A 21,195-nucleotide genomic window follows, 5' to 3' on the forward strand; every position below is an offset into this window, starting at 1 on the left:
GAGACAAGAGAATGGGTGCAGTACACAATAGTCTTTTTGCTTTATTAAAAGCAGTGTTACAGTCTGAGGTCCAATTAAAGGGAACTTTTTGACTGGTAAGAGAGGTAAGAGGGGCTACAATATCTGAGAAATTCTTACAGAATCTTCTGTAAAATCCTATTATGCCTAGGAAACGTTGAAGAGATTTCCTATCATGAGGAACTGGATAATCTTTAATAGAAAGAACTTTAGCAAGTTTAGGTGCAACTTTACCACTACCTACTTCATGGCCTAGAAAAGTGACAGTGGCCTGGCCAAAGGAAGATTTAGATAAATTAACTGTTAAATGAGAACTCTTAAAGGTCTCAAACAGAGACTTAAGTCTAAGTAGGTGTTGATCCCAAGTATCAGACACCACAACAATATCATCTAGGTACGCTGCCGTGCCTTCAAGTCCTTTAATAGCCTGATGGATAAGTTTCTGGAATGAAGAGGGGGAATTTTTCATTCCGAAGGGTGTAACTGTGTATTGATAATGTCCTCCTGGAATTACGAAGGCAGAGATTTCCTTCGCCTTATCTGTCAAAGGTACCTGATAGTAGCCTTTAAGGAGATCTAATTTGGACACAAAAGTCGCCTTACCCACAAAGTCAATTACGTCATCCAGACGAGGAAGAGGGTAAGCATCTGTAATTGTGACCTCGTTCACCTTACGGTAGTCTGTACACATACGAAACCCTCCATCAGCCTTCTTCACAAGGATGCACGGTGAAGCCCATGGACTAGACGACTCCTCCACTAAACCATGCTTTAACAAAAATTCTACTTCCTGCGGAAGTAGCCTTTGCTTTTCAGGATTAGCTCTGTAGGGGGAGAGTTTAATTGGTTTAGAGTTTCCCACATCTACATCATGGTAACCTAACGTACATTTTTTCGGCACATCCGAAAAAATATTAGGATATGACTGTAGAAGCTCAGTTAAATTTGTTGCTTGCGTTTCAGATAATCTCTCCATTAAAGGGCTAGGATCCTTGAGGAGGACAGAATTTGAAAGTTTAATATTAATTTCAGAGATAGAGTGCAAAGAGTCAGAGTTGTCCTCAGAGGTAGAGGACAGAGTCATTACTGGGACTTTATCTGGTGTATGGAAGTACTTTAACTGATTAATGTGGTAAGTTTTAGATTTTGAGGTCTTATCAATGGGAGCTACCACATAATTTACATCAGATAATCTACTTACAATCTGCATAGGTCCCGTAAATCTAGCTTTCAAGGTGTGGCCAGGTATAGGTTCCTGCACCAACACCTTGTCTCCTGGATGGAAGGAGCGGAATTGTGCACTTCTGTCATACCTCTGTTTCATCTTGCTTTGAGCTGTCTTTAGGTTAGCCTTGGCTAACTGACGTGCCACCTGCAACCTTGAAGACGGATTGTAGAGTGTTGAACTAACGTCTTCTCCCATCCATCCTTCTTTGAGCACCCGAAGAGGACCTCGTACATTGTGCCCAAAGATCAGCTCAAAAGGACTATACCCTGTAGACTCTTGCACCGTTTCTCGTACTGAGAACAGCAACAAAGGTAGTGATTCATCCCAGTCTGTAGGGAAGTGCATGCAAAAACTTCTCATCATTGTTTTTAATGTCTGGTGGAATCTTTCCAAGGCACCTTGGGACTGAGGATGATAGGCAGTGGATAAGTTGTGGATTATCCCTAACCTAGTTAATACTTCCCTAAATGCTTTGGCAGTGAAGTTAGTACCTTGATCACTTTGAATAGTTTTAGGAATGCCAAAACAAGAAATGAATTTTGTTAAAGCTTTGAGAATAGCTTTAGTATTAATACTACGCATGGGAATTGCTTCAGGGTATCTGGTTACTTTATCCATAATCGTAAATAAATACTGATTTCCAGATTTTGACCTAGGTAGTGGACCTACACAATCTATAATTAAATCTGCAAAAGGTTCTCCATCAGCAGGTATAGGTTGTAGAGGTGCAGGTTTAATGGAATGTCCAGGTTTTCCAACTTGCTGACATTCTCGGCAACACCTAATATGATTCTTCACATCTTTCTTTAATTTTGGCCAATAAAATTCTTTTGTGATTCTATAAAAGGTTTTTGTAATTCCTAAGTGACCTCCTAATGACGTATTATGAGCTATATTTAATATTTGAGGTCTATACTTTGTTGGAACCACTAACCTGTTAAACAATTGCTGGCCCTCTATCTCCTTACCAGTCTCAGTGCAGATCAAATAATCGTTTTTAACTTCATACTTGACCGGATGACCCAAAGAGGATTTACCCATGGCTGCCTCAAAAGCGAATTTTAAAGAAGGGTCCTTTCATTGTTCCTCCCAGAAGGACAGTCCCTCGGGCATGGAAACAGAGACATCTGGCAATCCTGCAACCTGGGAATAGGAAGGCTTGATCGGGGTCTGTTCACTTGATCTACGAGGCTCTGGCCAGTTTTCCTCGTAAAACAATGTGGCTATTCCGAGATCGGAGTCGTCCAAGGATAGGTCAACATTCTCTCCAGACAACCCTTGGGATGTTGCCCGAGTTATGGCCAACACCGGAGAAGAATTAATCATTATAGGTTCAGGACACGAACTAAGAGTAGTAATGTTATTACCCAGTAATAACACTGCATCTTTCATGGGGAATCCTTTTGAGACACCTACAGTCAAGTACCCAGTGTAATATTTGCACTGTACATAAATTTTATGCAAAGGAACAGAATATATAGCTCCTCCAAATGCTTCCAATAAAACAGAGGAATTCAAAGAAGTATTCTCTGAAAGGGGTAATATTCCCTCTCTTACAAGTGAGTTGTTTCTGAGTTTTCCTGAAGGGAAATAAGACTTTTGCAATAATAAGGGGCCATACCTTTTTCTACTTCTCTAGGGGACATGTTACTAGGGATATTAGAGATTTTCCCAATGGGTTGGGGTTTATGGGGGCAGTTGGAACTGATGTGACCTACTTTATTGCACCTGAAGCAGACGACAGGCTTGCCCTTTACTCCCTGTTGACGTTGCAAATGGTGTCGTTCTGGCTGGTGTCTCTCTGGATACTGTTGTCGAGATGCACCATGAGTAGTTTGCCTCTCCGCAGGTGGACCATATGCTGAGAAGCGTGGCTCACCAGGTGACTTAGTTGGCTGACGTAGACGTTCTCCCTCCGGCTGGCACTTCATTCTCCAAGGTTGACGATCTCTGCTGATGCCAGGCTGTTGAAAAGAGAGACGGGACCGCTCGGACAAGGAGCAGTTAGTTTCGAAGGTATCAGCCAACCTGGCTGCCTCCAATGCAGTGGTTAAGTCACGATCCTGCAGAAAGACTCGAACCTCTGGTCCCACAGACTCCAGCAGGTTATCAATCAGAATAAGCTGCACCAGCTCCTCAAAGGTAGAGACACCACTTGCTTTATACCAGCTGGTAAAAGCTTTGGTTTGCTGTCTCACAAAGTCGACTAGGGATTGACCAAGCTGTCGTCTGCCCAATTTGAAACTCTTGCGGTATTTGGCTGGGATACACGTATATGCTCCCAACACTGTGGTCTTCACTACTTTATAATCAGAAAATTCAACGTCATTTAATACTGACGTGAATTCTTGTGCCTTACCCAATAATGCTGTATGAACCAACGATGCCCAATGCTGTTCCGGCCACCTCAAGGCTCGAGCCTGATTTTCGAAGCTTTCGAAAAATTGCTCTGGTTCGGCCTCATTGAAGCGGGGAACAAACTGTACTGCTTTCTGTAAACTAAAATTATTTACAGAATGCGAAAACTGCCTCCTTTCTCTTTCCCTATCAAATTCTTCCCTTGCGAATGCTCTCTGTTCCCTAGTTTGCTCAAGATTGATTTTTGCCAGCTCAAGTGCCAACGACGCTGATTCACCCTGAGACAACCCAGCTGCACTATACTGACCATTTTGCTCCGTAGGTGTATCATCTTCCTCCTGCGAGAACATAGTAGTTTTTGCCCTAGCTCCCGTAGAGGGAGGAGTCTGATGTGCCATCTCTTCTTCTATAAGTTTGTCAGCAATCAGTGAACGCAGTTGTGCAGCTGTGAGAGTGCGTTTGTATGTAATGCCAATGGAACGAGCAATTTGCCAACAACGCTGTAGGGACAATTTAGGTAGGTTATGCAAAGTATATGCCGACACCAGACGTCTGACTCGTCTAGGTGGCATAAGTTATTCACTATGCACAGTACGATTGCAGAATACCCCAACGTAACACGTTAATTTGCAGAACACGCTTAGCTATGCACAGTACGATTGCAGAATACGCATACAAGCAAAGCTGGCTGCAAAATTCTCCACACCGAACAGGCTAGTAACAACTGACACGCAAAATTTGTAAAGCAATGCCAGACAGCAAGCTGCACAATGTTCCTGCTACGAGCTTCACCCTAAGCTCAACCGTTTCTCTAAGTCCAGCTCAACTCTCGGACAGGCTACCCATATTACAACCCAGGATTCCAAATGGCCTGTTACCCCGGGTGTAATGGGAGCAAATAAACACAGTAGAAAAAGTTTAGACTTATATTATCCTTCACCAATTTAGAACAGCAATATGTACACTATGTACAGTGATAAGTATAGTGCACTCCACGGTAAGCAAAGCAGAAATAGAAGCCACAAGATAGCAGACCGTATTTCAACCAGCTCTAGAATGGGAATGACAAGGGCAGACAGGAGAGCGGTACCCACATAACCTCTGCGATTGCCAAAACCATCTTCTTATTGGCTAGAACCTGGTCACTAGTTGAACGACGGGGCCCCATCATCAACTCTTAGCAACCTGGTTCGCTGGTTGGGGGAGATAGCCTGTAAATGAGGATGTGTACATGCGCCGAATAAAGGTTACGTACTCTTTGCATGCCACAGTTATTATGCTTCAATATGACGCTAATATCATCTCTACGGCTTATTTATCTATCACAATTCATCTAATATGACATAATAAACAATATTAATAATATAGAAACATGATATATACTCTAGAATGAATAAAATATGTCATAATGTATGTGAGGAGTAAGTGGTGGTGGTGGTGGTGTTGCTGGGTTTATAAGGGCCACTGAGAGAAACTGTACATATTAGTGGTGGTGGAGGCGGCACTAGGAGCTTTCTTTGGGCCCATGGTGGCTTATTTAGCAGTTGCAAGCACACAAACAATGGATTATTATGAAATGTATCATATGAACCCGTGGGGTTATGGTTACTCACTGGTTAACAATGGTACACTGAGTGTGAGTGGTGCGGGAGACTGGTTTTGCATGCACGCTAATGGTGGACGCATACCGGACGGTTGCCAAATCTCGAGGAAAATCACGAACCGCGAAGCTAAATTTTGGTGAAAAAGGTTGCCGAAAGTCATATTTCACAAAAGTCGCGGCCGCCAAATGGCAGGGGTCCACTGTATGCCAATTTCTGTAAAAAAAAAAAAATGGTAAATTAAAACATATCCAGCTAAAAATTAATTCAATCCTTCCAAGTAGAGGAGGACTGGTCAGAATGACCCATGTATGTAGTGTTTTGCTGGTAATGGCTAGCCCTACCAGGGATGCATGGGACATGTCCATCCACCCATTAACCATCCCTTGCTCTGCTTCTTCAGATCCAGATCACTCGCCCAACTCCCAACCCTGAAGATTACCATCACCCCCAAGGGAAGATGCAGAATAACGGTATGCATTTTCACATAAGAGAAAAATGTGGGTAAGGCTAATGATGGGTTTGGCTCTAGGAATAGGAAAAGAATGTGTATTTAGGCATAAAAGAAGGCAAAGGTGCTGGGATCAGTGTATAGCCTCCCAAGGAGAGTACTTCGAGAGAGACAACTTCAACTAGGTGATTAAGCCTACACAGGCATACCTCATTAATACAGTGCTCGCACTTTTCAGTTATATTCATATTTATTATTTGCAGTGCTTGCCTTGCACTTAAGATGGTTTTCAGCAATTTAAAAAAAATAATTGTTTTTACTTTTCCATCATTTTTTAAAGGCCTAGTGCTACTGCACACTTAATTATAGTGTAAACACATTTTTAGGTTTTTATATGGATTGGCAATCAAAAAATAAATGCTGTGACTTACTTCAAGGTGATATTTGCTTTACAGCTGCAGTCTGGAACTTAACTCACCATATTAGTGAGACATGTTTGTATATATTTTTTCAAGACAATCCAGAAACTTTTTTAAATAATTTTGCCAGTTTGCAAATTGTAAAGCATATATACATGTATGCATATACAGTAGGGCCCCGCTTTACGGCATTTCGCTTTATGGTGCTCCATTAATATGGACATTTCAAATTATAATCAAAACTCGCTATATGGCTCCCCCTGTCTTTCTAATATGGTCGCTCTGCTCCATCTGGTTTGTTTACATTCTCCGCGAGCTCTGTGTCTCTCCATTATGTTTGGAAACTTTCCAAAATTTCAAGTGTTTTAAAGTTATTTCATATTTTACATATACTCTGATAATTACACAGTGGAACCCTGGATTTCATCCGCACCAGATATCATATATATCAGACGCGTCCGCCCACCCAGGAGGCCACCATTCATGTGTACTTGTCTCAGACTGGCTCTGTCACTGGTTGAGTGGGCATTCATCCGAAACATTTCGAAATCCATTGTTTTTTGTGCTTGTTTATTGAGTGCAACTGCGAAATAAGCCACCATGGGGCCAAAGAAGGTTCCTATTGCCAGCCCTTTGGTAAAGGTGAGAAACACAATAGAATTCAAGAAAGAGATTGTAGAAAAATACAAAAGTGGCGTACGTGTGGCCGAGCTCACCAGGATGTATGGCAAGTCCAAATCAACAATAAGTTCCATCCTGGCAAAGAAAGTAGAAATCAAGGAAGTTGATGTTGCAAAAGGGGTAAATATGCTAAAGAAGCAGAGATTACAAACAACTGAAGATGTGGAGACGTTGTTGTTGGTGTGGATCAATGAAAAACAATTAACGGGAGATAGTGTTGTGGAGGCAATCATTTGCGAAAAGGCAAGGCAGTTGCATGCGGATCTCGTAAAGAAAATGCCTGGAACGAGTGCTGCTGTTAGTGAATTTAAGGCCAGCAGAGGCTGGTTTGATAGATTCAAGTAGTGTAGTGGCATACACAATGTTGTAAGGCATGGTGAGGCTGCAAGTTCAGACAAACGTGCAGCCGAAGAATTTGTTGATGAATTCAAGGAGTATGTAGAGGCTGAAGGATTCGTTGCCCAACAAGTCTTCAGTTGTGATGAAACAGGTCTCTTTTGGAAGAAAATGCCAAAGAGGACCTACATCATGCAGGACGAAAAGGCACTGCCAGGACACAAGCCTATGAAGGATAGGCTAACTCTTTTGTTCTGTGGTAACGCTAGTGGGGATTTCAAAGTGAAGCCTTTACTAGTGTATCACTCTGAAAATCCCAGAGTGTTCAAGAAAAACAATGCCATCAAGAGTAAATTATCTGTCCAGCCCATGAACCAGCAGGTCATTTCTAACTTCAAAAAACTCGACACAAAAGCAATGTTTCAAAGGTGCTTTGAGGTGACATCGAACACTGAATTGACCCTAAGAGTTCTGGAGGGATCACTTCAGTATCCTCCACTGTATAAGCCTTATAGGTAAGGCTTGGCAGGAAGTGACTTCCAGGACTTTGAACTCTGCTTGGAGAAAATTGTGGCTGACCCTGTTAACCCTATGCTTGTTGTGGAATCTATTGTGTCTTTGGGGAAGTCCCTGGGGTTGGATGTGAGTGGCCAGGACGTGGAAGAGTTGGTGGAGGACCACAGTGAAGAGCTAACCACTGAAGAGCTGCAACACCTTCATCTGGAATAGCAACAGACCACAGCTGAGGAAATTGCTTCAGAGGAGGAAGAGAGAGGGGAGAATGTGCCTTCTTCAGTGATTAAGGATAAGTGTGCAAAGTGGAATGAGGTGCAAACTTTTGTTGAAAAATATCACCCTGACAAAGCTCATACAAGCCATATCTGCAACATGTTCAATGACAATACCTTGTCCCATTTTAGGCAAATCTTAAAGAGACACCAGAAACAGAACTCTGGATAGATTTTTAGTGCAACAGGAGTGCAGTGACTCTCAAGCTGGTCCTTGTGCCAGCAAGACAAAGAAGGGAAGTAACCCCAGAGAGGGCTTTGATACCTGAAGTCTTTATGGAGGGGGATTCTCCTTCCAAACAATAAGCTCTGTTCTTCCTCCCTCTCCCCTCCTCACCATCCATTCCCCAGCAAGTCTTCAGTAAAGGTATGTGATGTTAAATGTTCATTTATCCATTTCATTAGTCATTTATATTTCTTTTTCACTGTTTTCTGTATGTAAAACTATAGTTATTCCTTAAAAACTGTATTTTTTAATATTTTTGGGTGTCTGGAATGGATTAATTGTATTTACATTAGTTATTATGGGAAATATTGCTTCAGTTTTCATCCGTTTTGGATTTAGACCGGCCTTCTGGAATGGATTAACCCTTTCAGGGTCCAAGGCCCAAATCTGGAGTCACGCACCAGTGTCCAAGAATTTTCAAAAAAAAATTTGTTATTTTTTCTTATGAAATCGTAGAGAATCTTTTTGTGAAGGTAATAAAACAAAAAGTACGAAATTTGGTGGAAAATTGACGAAATTATGCTCTCGCGAATTTTGATGTGTCAGCGATATTTACGAATCGGCGATTTTGCCGACTTTGACTCCCATTTTAGGCCAATTACATTATTCCAGTCAACCAAATTCTTAGCTATTTCACTAGTATTACTTCTATTCTATCGATTGAGCACAAGAAATCGCCAAGTCAACTGTTTCAACTACAAAATAAAGTGATCGGAAATTGTTAATTTGGCCAATTTAACACAAAGTTCAAAATATTCCAATTTCAAAATAGGATCCAGAATGAACAATGTAGGCATTCCTGGCACTAAACTAACATTTCCTCTGTTCATTAGTTATGTTTTGAGGCTTTACAAATAAATTCCATTTTGATTTTTTATTCACATAATGAATTTTTATTCACACCAAAAAATAGAAGATTTACTGTTATGCAATACTGTAATAATTGTATAAATATCATCACCATATTTGTGAATGTATATTAGATCCACCAGCTGATGTGTATTAGACGTGTGAGGTCGTTTGTTTACTCTTGAATATCGGCAAAAATTTAACATTTCTGCTACTTTGAGCTCAGTTTCAAGCCATTTCCAGTGCTAAAACCAATCAAAATCATCTCTATTTCTGTAATATGTCTTCCATTCTATCAAATGAGACCAAGAAATCGCAAATACAACTATAAGAAACATACGAAAAAACACTGCAAAGTTGCTGTTTTAATCGAAAAATCATGATTTCATTTTTTTTCTCTCATTATACACAGTGTGCTGCAGGATCTGTTTTATGTGGTGCACACATACCACATAGATGTATTCTCTCATATCTAGGCCCAAATGTACCACTCACAGTTTATCAGAGTGAGCTGAGCTCATGGCGTAGATCTACGGTTTGGACCCTGAACGTAAAGCCGTAGATCTACGGGACGGACCCTGAAAGGGTTAAGGATGAAATCCAGGGTTCCACTGTACTTATGTGTAACTGTACCTAAATGAACTTACTGTGCTGGTGTACAGAAACACATTAAAATCACGAAGAGTGTTTTACTAGTCTTGAAGATGCCATATTAACCCTTTGACTGTTGCAACCCCAAATCTTGAGGTGTCTCCTGGTATCACAAAATATTTGAAAAAAAAAAAAAAAAATTATTTTTTATGAAATGATAGCGAATCTTTTCCCAATGGTAATGACACAAAAAGTTCGAAATTTGATGGAAAACTTACGGAATTATGCTTTTGCAAAGTTAGCAACCTTGGCGATATTTACGAATTAGCGATTTCACCCAGTTTGAGCCCTATTTTCGGCTAATTCCATTGTTCTAGTCGACCAAACTCGACTATTTCTTTAGAACTCCATTTGTTCTATTGATTGAGTACAAGAAACTGCCCATTTACCAATTTCAGCTACCCAATAAAGTGGTCAGAATTGTCAAGTTGGCCAATTTCACACAAATTAAAAAATATACCAATTTCAAAATAGGGTCCAGAATGAACAATGTAGACATTCTTGGCTCTAAAATAACATTTTCTTTGTTCATCAGCCACATCTCCAGGCCCCTCTGATATTACTCTTGCTTTCTCTTTTGAATTTTTATTCAAACAAAAATTAGAAGATTTACTGTTATGCAGACTACTGCAGTATTGTAATAATTGTATAAATAATGTCAACCCATTCATGACTGCATATTAGAATAGCTAGTTGGACATTTATTGGAAAATGACATCATTTGTTTACTCCTGAACATCGGCAAAAATCAAACATTTCCCCTACTTTGAGCTCTATTTCAAGGTCCTTTTCATAGTAAAACCAATCAAAATCACCTCTATTTCTATAATATGTTTTCCATTCTATCAAACGTAACTATGAAAACGAGAATATAACCATAAAAACTATACAAAAGTACACCTCAAAGTCAGCGTTTTAATCCAAAAACACGGTCGGAGTTTTTTTTTCTCATTATGCACTGCGTGCTGCAGGATTTTTTTTATATGGTGCACACTAACCACACAGACCCATTCTCTCACATGTGGGCTTACCAGCTTTCTCCTGCTTGATTTGAAGCCGCTAGAATTTTTGAGTATACATATGTCAAACGCATTGGCTCGTAAGACGTATATATACGACCAAAACAGTCAAAGAGTTAATAATGAGAGATTTTTACAAAGTAAAAGTGACGCAAGGAGGGAAGAGTATATGGAGAGAAAAAGAGAGGTGAAGAGAGTGGTGAAGCAATGTAAAAAGAGAGCAAATGAGAGAGTGGGTGAGATGTTATCAACAAATTTTGTTGAAAATAAAAAAAGTTTTGGAGTGAGATTAATAAGTTGAGGAAGCCTAGGGACCAACTGGATTTGACAGTTAAAAACAGGAGAGGAGAGTTATTAAATGGAGAGTTAGAGGTATCGGAGAGATGGAGGGAATATATAGGGGAATTGTTAAATGTTGATGAAGATAGGGAAGCTGTGATTTCGTGTATAGGGCAAGGAGGAATAACATTTTGTAGGAGTGAGGAAGAGCCAGTTTTGAGTGTGGGGGAAGTTCATGAGGCACTGGGAAGAATGAAAGGGGGTAAGACAGCCGGGATTGATGGGATGAAGATAAAAATGTTGAAAGCAGATGGGGATATAGTTTTGGAGTGGCTGGTGCTATTATTTAATAAATGTATGGAAGAAGGTAAAGTACCTAGGGATTGGCAGAGAACATGCATAGTTCCTTTGTATAAAGGCAAAGGGGATAAAAAAAGAGTGCAAAAATTATAGGGTAATAAGTCTGTTGAGTATACCTGGTAAAGTGTATGGTAGAGTTATTATTGAAAGAATTAAGAGTAAGACAGAGTAGGATAGCAGATGAATAAGGAGGCTTTAGGAGAGGTAGGGGGTGTGTAGACTAAGTGTTTACAGTGAAACAGAGGTGAACAGTATTTAGATAAGGCTCAAGAGGTTTTTGTGGCATTTATGGATTTGGAAAAGGCATATGACAGGGTGGATAGGGGGGCAATGTGGCAGATGTTGCAGGTGTATGGTATAGGAGGTAGGTTACTGAAAGCAGTGAAGAATTTTTACAAGGATAGTGAAGCTCAGGTTAGAGTACGTAGGAGAGAGGAAAATTATTTCCCAGTAAAAGTAGGCCTTAGACAAGGATGTGTGATGTCACCATGGCTGTTCAATATATTTATAGATGAGGTTGTAAGAGAAGTGAATGCGAGGGTCTTGGCAAGAGATGTGGAGTTAAAAGATAAAGAATCAAACACAAAGTGGGAGCTATCACAGTTGCTCTTTGCTGATGACACTGTGCTTTTGGGAGATTCTGAAGAGAAAATGCAGAGATTGGTGGATGAATTTGGTAGGGTATGTAAAAGAAGAAAATTAAAAGTGAATATAGGAAAGAGTAAGGTGATGAGGATAACAAAAAAATTAGGTGACGAAATATTGGATATCAGATAGGAGGGAGAGAGTATGGAGGAGGTGAATGTATTCAGATATTTAGGAGTGGACTTTCAGCAGATAGGTCTATGAAGGATGAGGTGAATCATAGAATTGATAAGGGAAAAAGGGTGAGTGGTGCACTTAGGAGTCTGTGCAGACAAAGAACTTTGTCCATGGAAGCAAAGAGGGGAATATATGCGAGTATAGTTATACCAACACTCCTATATGGGTGTGAAGCATGGGTGATGAATGTTGCAACGAGGAGAAGGCTGGAGGCAGTGGAGATGTTATGTCTGAGGGCAATGTGTGGTGTGAATATAATGCAGAGAATTCGTAGCTTGGAAATTAGGAGAAGGTGTAGGATTACCAAAACTATTATCCAGAGGGCTGAGGAGGGGTTGTTGAGGTGGTTCAGACATGTAGAGAGAATGGAACAAAACAGAATGACTTCGAGTGTATAAATCTGTAGTGGAGGGAAGGCGGGGTAGGGATCGGCCTAGGAAAGGTTGGAGGGAGAGGGTAAAGGAGGTTTTGTGTGCAAGGGGCTTGGACTTCCATCAAGCATGCGTGAGCGTAACTGATAGGAGTGAATGGAGGCAAATGGTTTTTAATACTTTACGTGATGTTGGAGTGTGAAGAAAGTATCATTTATGAAGGGATTCAGGGAAACTGGCAGGCCGGACTTGAGTCCTGGAGATGGGAAGTACAGTGTCTGCACTCTGAACGAGGGGTGTTAATGTCGCAGTTTTATAACTGTGGTGTAAAGCACCCTTCTGGCAAGACACTGATGGAGTGAATGATGGTGAAAGCTTTTCTTTTTCGGGCCACCCTGCCTTGATGGGAATCAGCTGATGTGTTAATAAAATAAAAAATAATAATACACAATAATAATCACTCTGAAACACATTAAATGTCGTATAAAACGTTAATATAGATACGTATTTTGCTTAATCCATCTATATTTTTTCAAAATTATATAATAAACATGCTAAGTAAAATATAAACATGGTAAATACACTGACAATAGAATCAATTAACATAAATAAGAGATGTTTTTCCAGTTGTGTTGTCAGAGTGTCAGAAAGAATAATGAATAAAGAATCAGATGTTACATGTAGATGAACGTGTATCAACCAAAACCAGATGCTTTCGTCTGTTTGTTTACATTCTCCGCATCTCTCTCCTCTCTCATTTAAGTAAATTTATTCAAGTATATACAAATACAGTTACATAGATTATCATACATAGCAGCATATGTATAGAGAACCTTTACTTTTCTCTCTCATTTATTCATTTTACTTTGTTTATTCACCTCTCACCCTACATTATTTTAAGGTAATTAATGAATGTACTGTATATGCATTTTATCGCTCTGGGATGCTTTAAATACCGTAGTACATACATACATTAAGTGTGGGTGGGGTGGGGTGGGCTGACCTGGCTGGCTATCACACCTCCTACAAAAAAAAATATGACTCACCTCTCACCCTACATTAAGGCTACAAATATTTTAAGGTAAGTAATTACCTGGAGTTTACCTGGAGAGAGTTCCGGGGGTCAACGCCCCCGCAGCCCGATCTGTGACCAGGCCTCCTGGTGGATCAGAGCCTGATCAACCAGGTTGATACTGCTGGCTGCACGCAATCCAACGTACGAACCACAGCCCGGCTGGTCAGGTACTGACTTTAGGTGCTTGTTGCTTGGTGTATTGTTTGTGTATTTTACTTTTTATTGTTATTAATGCCTAGTTCTGTTGCCAACTTAATACATGAAGTGGAACCCCGAATATCAGCCAATGTGGATATTGACCAAATTGGATTTCGGCCGCTCTTTTTGGCTGAAATTCTGTCCTGGATTTCAGCTAGCAACTCGGAAATCGGCTGTATTGGACGCATCCGCCCGCCACTCTGCTGCATTCGTGAGTATGGCAGGATGTATGGCAAATCCAAATCAACAATCACTTCCATCCTGGCAAAGAAAGTAGAAATCAAGGAAGCTAACGTTGTGAAAGGGATAAATATGCTAACAAAACAAAGATCACCAATAATTGAAGATGTGGAGAAGTTACTGTTGGTGTGGATCAATGATAAACAGTTAGTGAGAGATAGTGTCGTGGATCATTTGTGAAAAGGCAAGGCAGTTGCATGTGGATCTCTTAAGGAAAATTATAACGAAATTATTTGGTGATCTGTAAGCGGGGTTCAATGATATGTCTTTGGAGGTTTCTTACTTTATTAATGTAGTGGTGGGTACACAGGCTTGTGTGTTGTGCCCATGGCCCGGGTAAGCCATCCCACGAGAGGGAACTAGTAGGCCTTCTGTCTTGCTGCCAGGCCGCTGAGAGTGTGAGAGTGTTTGGGACCAGCTTCCCCCAGACCTGGAGCAGGCCCAGAGGGCAGCACCTGAGTGGCGCAAAATATGAACTAAGCTGGCAGACAGCAAGGCTGTCTGTGCAGACAGTACAGGCTGTCTACATTCGCTCGGCCACCTACCTCGCGTCGTCCCGACGCAATAATACTGGTGGTAAAGAAAACTCAGTCTCTCTCTCGTAGGAACAGGGCACAGAACACAAAATAAAAAACATATATATACATATGGACATGGAAAAAAAAACTTCCTACAGGGAGGGAAGAAAAAACATGTGGGGTGTGCTAAACATAGTGATCATAGGCAGTGAGCGTCGAAGGGCATCACTGCACGCCTTCCTGCGTCTGGACAGATACTGCAACACAGGAGACATCGCTGCGGCTGAGCTGTGACTTAACAGGTTACGGTCTCCTCTAGAACGGTGAAGCAGTCATCGTAGGAGTCACTGCAGGTTTCACTCAACCTGGGGCACGACATGCTGGTGCCCTCGAGTGAGGCGTCGACAAAACTCGGCAACTGGGCAGGACTTCGGGCAAGTGACTCAGGAGGACACTTCTCGACTGGTACTGTCGCTGGGCTGTCACTGCCAGCGAGCGTGGAGCAAGTTGTGGAGCGAGTCGTGCAGAGACGACTGGGCGAAACATCTGGGAGTCGTAACATCCTACACCAGACTGCAGTGAGCGAGCTAGCAGGCTGCTCACTGAAGCTTGTGACACGAAGCTGACACAGCGCCTGCCGACAGGGCTAACTGCGGCTTGACGAGTGACATTCTCTCGGCAGTTGGAGTTATAGCAGAGGTTAGTCTAAGCGTCCCCAGACTTGTTTCTCTACATATAACTGCACTCTGAAGGTCTGGAGGTGAAGTGAAACAAATCTCGATGGAAATCGTAGCACGTACGATTCTGCAGAACATCACGAGCGACGAGCATAAGAGCTTTCTGTACAAGGGGGCTCGGGCTCAGAGCTGATTGATATCAGCTGTCAAACGCACTGGTCACATAAGGTGACTTAGCACAGTGGTGCTACTCAGGTCTGGCTCAGACCTCACTGGACACACGGAAACTACACACACCCGCGGTACATGTGGTACAACATGGCTTAAACTAGCAAATGATGCTTTTCTCTGCACAAAACTGGCACTAAGCCATACACTAACATGTGAGAACACTGACTGAGAGGAATTAATTAACACACATCATATATCTTCTCTCAATCTTCTTGACAATACTGAAATAATTATTAGAACACTCGATGTGACATCATGTGATGTCAGGCATGATGTCGCGAGGTGATGTCAGCAGCATTGTGACATCAGAAGACATCGTGATGTCATGAAGTTGGGCAGCATCGTCGGTGACGTCAATGTGATGCGGGCAGCAGACCACAGCATGAAGCCTGGGATATCTGGCTTGATAACCCACGTGGCTTGTAGATCCATGTGACATCGCCCACACCCCACATGGCGTCGAGATCTACATGGCATCGTGATCTACGTGGCATGCTGATCTACGTGGCATGCTGATCCACATGGCTTGCTGATCCACGTGGCTTGCTGATCCACGTGGCTTGCTGATCCACGTGGCTTGCTGATCCGCGTGGCTTGCTGATCCACGAAGCTTGCTGATCCACGTGGCTTGCTGATCTACGTGGCATGCTGATCCACGTAGCCTCGGGCACTCGGATACACAGCTCTGGCGACGAATTCACATGAAAAACAGCAGAAAACACAGCAGAGGGAGTGAGTAGTGGTGAGTGTATGGTAGACGGGTGAGGTTTGAGTAGGGTGAGCGTGGGCGAGGCGAGGAAACGGCCACTTCCTACTCCTCCCCACCCACAAACACAGGGAGACACACTGGACGCAGAAATCACCACAAAACTCACCTCTGCCTTGCTAAAACAGCTGTGCTGAGCTGAACAACAACAGCAACATACAAGTGACACTGAACACGTGACTTGAGAAACAGCGTGGGACGCTGTAGCATAGGGTCACTGGGGTCACTTACAATTCTCGAAGAAATTCGGTAAATTTTGGCTGGATCCTGCTTGTACCTGTGTCTGGATGCTCAAACGTGCAGACACGACATCAGAGAGAAGCATCCGTCTCGTTGAGAGAAGGATGCTTCTTGCATAGGGTGATGAAGTGAAGATGACTTCATCCCTTCCTCTCTCCCGGTAAACACAACTGCTGCGACCACCGCTTCCCACCATTTATAACGAGATTATTTGGTGAACTGAAAGCGGGGTGTGAATTATAAAGCTTCTTTGTTTATTGAAAATGTCGTGGTGGGTACACAGGCTTGTGTGTTGTGCCCATGGCCGGGATGGCCATGCCCACGAGAGGGAACTAGTAGTAGGCCTTGTGTCTTCCTGCTAGGCCGCTGTGAGAGTGAGAGAGTGTGGGCCCAGCTTCCCCCAGACCTGAAGCAGGCCCAGAGGGCAGCACCTGAGTGGCGCGAAATATGAACTAAGCTGGCAGACAGCAAGGCTGTCTGTGCAGACAGTACAGGCTGTCTACAAAATGCCTGGAACAAGTACTGCTGTTAGTGATTTAAAGGGAAGCAGAGGCTGGTTCGACAGGTTCAAGTAGCGTAGTGGCATACAGTGTTTGTTATAAGGCATGGTGAGGCTGCAAGTTCAGACAAATGTGCAGCTGAAGAATTCGTGCATGAATCCAAGGAGTACATAGAGGCTGAAGGATTCCTCCCCAACAAGTGTTCAGTTGTGATGAAACAGACTTCTTTTGGAAGAAAATGCCAAAGAGGAGCTACATTATGCAGGAGGAAATGGCACTGCCAGGACACAAGCCTATGAAGGATAGGCTTACTCTTTTGTTCTGTGGTAACACTAGTGGGGATTTCAAAGTGAAGCCTTTACTAGTGTATCACTCTGAAAATCCCAGAGTGTTCAAGAAAAACAATGTCATCAAGACTAAATTGTGTGTGATGTGGAAGGCTAACAATAAGACATGGGTCACTGAGGGAAATTTTCCTTGATTGGTTCAATGAAGTGTTTGGCCCTAGTGTGAAGAAATACCTCCTGGATAATAAATTGCCACTTAAGTGCCTCCTGGTAATGGACAATGATCCTTCTCATCCTCCAGACTTGGAAGACCAATTGTTGGAGGAGCTTAGTTTCATCACAGTGAAGTTATTGCCCCTAATACCACTCCTATCATTCAGCCCATGGACCAGCAGATTATTTCAAACATCAAAAAACTCTAAACCAAAGCAATGTTTCAAAGGTGCTTTGACATGTCCTTGGACACTGAATTAACCCTAAGAGAGTTCTGGAGGGATCACTTAAATATCCTCAATTGCATAACCTTTATAGATAAGGCTTGGCAGGGAGTGACTTCCAGGACAATGAACTCTGCTTGGAGAAAATTGTGGCCAGAATGTGTCCCATGGGTTTGGGGCTGACCCTGATGACCCTCTGCCTGTTGTGAAATCTATTGTGGCATTGGGGAATTCCATGAGGTTGGATGTGAGTGGCCAGGATGTGGAAGAGTTGGTTAAGGACCACAGTGAAGAGCTAACCACTGAAGGGCTGCAAGACCTTCATCTGCAACAGAAACAGACCTCAGCTGAGGAAATTGCTTCAGAGGACGAAGAGAGAGGGAAGAAAGTGCCTTCTTCAGTGATTAAGGACATTTGTGCAAAGTGGATTGAGGTGTAAACGTTTGTGGAGGAACATCACCCTAACAAAGCTGTTGCAGGCCATGTCTGCAACATGTTCAATGACAATGCCATGTCCCATTTTAGGCAAATCTTAAAGAGATGCAAGAAACAGAGCTCTCTGGATAAATTTTTGGTGCAACAGGGGTCCAGTGACTCTCAAGCTGGTCCTAGTGCCATTAAAAAGCAAAGAAGAAAAGTAACCTCAGATAAGCACTTGGTACCTGAAGTCTTTATGGAAGGGGATTCTTCTTCCAAACAATAATCAGTCCTCCCTCTCCCCTCCCTCCCATCTTCCATATACCAACAAGAATCTTCAATAAAGGTAAGTGTGATGTTAAATGTTCATTTATACATTTTATTAGTGATTTATATTGATTTGTCATTGTTTTCTGTATGTAAATCTTTATTTAATCTCTAAAAAATTAATTTTTTGTTAATACTTTTGGGTGTCTGGAACGGATTAATTGGATTTACATTATTTCTTATGGGGAAAATTATTTCAGTTTTTGTGATTTTCGAGTTTCGTCAGACTCTCTGGAAAGGATTAATTATGAAAACAGAGGGTCCACTGTATATTGTTACGCCAAAGAGAAAAGCATACACCAACAGTGAGAAATGTTCCAAATATAGGATGAGCATGGGCAGTAGATAAGGGTAAGTAAATAGCAATAATAAAGTTAAAGAACAATTACACTGGAAAGACGAGCCAGAATTCACTCAAAGATGAACAAGATTAAGACATCAGAGAATATTAAGATTAGTAAACCATCTGCAGCTTTCTCTGAAATAACCTGAAGTAAAGTTTCATATCAAATTTTTGGGTTAGTTATGAATTGTTCCTGCAACAGTATTGTAATTTTTATTCCTTATTTTAGATATTATTCTGTTTCTCTTTCTGACATATCATTAAAGATGTAAATAAAAATACCTTAATAAAATATATTGTTTATTTACATATCATTAAGCTTGAAAAATGCTACATATATTTAAAAGTAAGTACAGTAGTAAATTTTAAATTTACATTTACTGTACTACAAAAGTCAAGTACATTTACAGAAATGACAAAATTATTATATTTAAGAGATATGCACTAAACCCATAGGGGGTCTTACAGCACCTGGGTTATGAGGCAATCAGGTTCGATCCGAGGAGAGAAAAGACACATTAAATTCCTTGGATAAGTAGCCCCATACTACCATTAAGGACATCCCTTGAGGGGCCAAAATAAATCATATATAAACTACTGTTGCAATTTCAATAACAAGTTTATCACATTAATTTTAGATTTTTTGTTATTGATTTAGCAGGGAGGATAAAAATTGTGAGAGAACAGTCAGGACAGATAAGGGTAAAGATTCTTTTGTTACTCAAGAAGGTCAGCATGGAGGCACAGAAGGAACAATAACACTCTGGGCACTCCTCTGGGCACATTTCCTCTGGGTATCTCACTACTAAGTATCTTGAGTCTTCCACAGTGTCCATAGGTAACTGAATGTTATCAATGACTGATGGATTCCAAACATGTCTCGGCAGAAGTATCACTTTTGATCTGGATCCTGTACTAGCTCCTCCACATCTATTTTTCGGCTCCATGTCTCGTGTTCTGACTTTGTCTTCAGGACTTGATTCTTCATTTGACATCACTTCAGGACTTGATTCTTCATCTGATGTCATCACCTTAACAGTGGCAGCTTCATTAGCACCTTGTATCCATTCAACCTGCAAGTTGTCTAGCTCCAGCCATGTTTGATGAGAACCTGCCCTCCTGAATGTGTTCTGGTCTAAACTGGATGATTTTCTTATCTCTACTTTTAGAGAACTATTGTCATTTTCCATAATGTTGTACTCATTTGTAGTAGTCACATTCAGCTGATTGCATGACAAACTGGAAGTTCCATTAATACTGGAGTCATCTTGTTTTCTTGCTGTGGCTGGAGATAATACTGAGGACATTCCAGATACATTTTCATTGTCTGAAGTTTGTATGGGGTTAATGAAGCAAGAGTTTCCATCAAGTTGGACAGTTTCATCAGGTGAAGTCACTTCTAAACAGCCTGATTCAAGCTTAGATACTGCCTCTAATTTACTAAATCCACAATGGGATTTTGTTTCAGAAGGACAGACTTCCAGCTGTTTAGATTGGCAGGGTTCCCACAACAAATCTTTTGATTTACCAACCTCATTTTGCAAAGTTTCTCCCAAATCACCAACTTCATCTTCTGATACTTTTTCAGGGTTAGAAGCTTCTTGTGACAGCATTTTTTTTCTATATGCCTCATTTGGTAATATCATTACAGGTTCACAAGGCTTCCGTTGAAAGAGCAATTCTGATTTCCAGGTGTCTTGCTTGAACCCTGTTCCTCCCTGTGCAACATCATTAGCTTCTCTGGAAATCTTTACTCCAATGATCTTGCTAAGTTTCTTAGATTGGTTTTCCTCATACTCATTATTAGACATTTTCCTGAGCTCATCTGTCATGCCATTTTGTTTACCTATATTATTTTTGTATTGTTGCCCCTGTTTGGCAATACTCTTTTTCTCTCTTTTCTTGCTTTGACAACTGCGACTGGCTTTAATGTAATATTTTTTGCTGTGTTGCTTGGCACTATTTTTTTTAATCTTACTTGTTCCAGCAGTAGTGTTCTTGAAGTTCCCCAGGGGAACAAAAGAGAAATCCAAGTACCATCGACATTTTTCAATAGCTTGCTTCCATGGAGGGACATCCTCCAAAGTTCTCAAGCTTTTCAGATAGTTAGAGATTGCCAAAGCATAATCAGTACAATTTTGTCTACTCTCATCACGTTCACAAAATTCAAAATCAATGATATTTTTTATGATGAAGTATTTTATGTAAGCAAATGGGCATGCAAGCCAATGACTTAAGTTATGTTGGCCATACATGTATATCTTATTCATGCACGGTGGAGTGTATTTCTTTATTTGTTCTAGCTCACTGCAGTTTGTAATGATGACACTACAGTTGCAACACTTAAGTTTACCAAAAAGTAGATGATCTGTCAAATTTTCTTGAAGTACTCTTGTGTTGCATGTATAGCATAAAATGTCTTGAGGCTTTGAAGTCTTCAGATTTTCATGGGAAGCATCATTACCATTGTCATTTCTGTGCA

General features: G+C 41.3%; 1 protein-coding gene across 7 annotated transcripts in view; it reads right to left on the reverse strand.

The window, feature by feature from the left end:
- LOC138854768 (uncharacterized) overlaps positions 1–21,195 on the reverse strand; it is a 168,177-nt gene that overhangs the window by 15,727 nt on the left and 131,255 nt on the right. The window contains exon 1 of one of the 7 annotated variants that reach the window (XM_070099742.1): positions 5,218–5,479. The exons of the other annotated variants lie outside the window; for them this stretch is intronic. The gene's annotated coding sequence lies outside the window, so the exon portion shown is untranslated. Of the gene's footprint in view, positions 1–5,217; positions 5,480–21,195 lie in introns of those variants that run through there. 7 annotated transcript variants of the gene reach the window in all.

The sequence above is a fragment of the Cherax quadricarinatus genome, chromosome 5 (genome assembly GCF_038502225.1).
Source record: "Cherax quadricarinatus isolate ZL_2023a chromosome 5, ASM3850222v1, whole genome shotgun sequence".
Lineage (NCBI taxonomy): Eukaryota > Metazoa > Arthropoda > Malacostraca > Decapoda > Parastacidae > Cherax > Cherax quadricarinatus.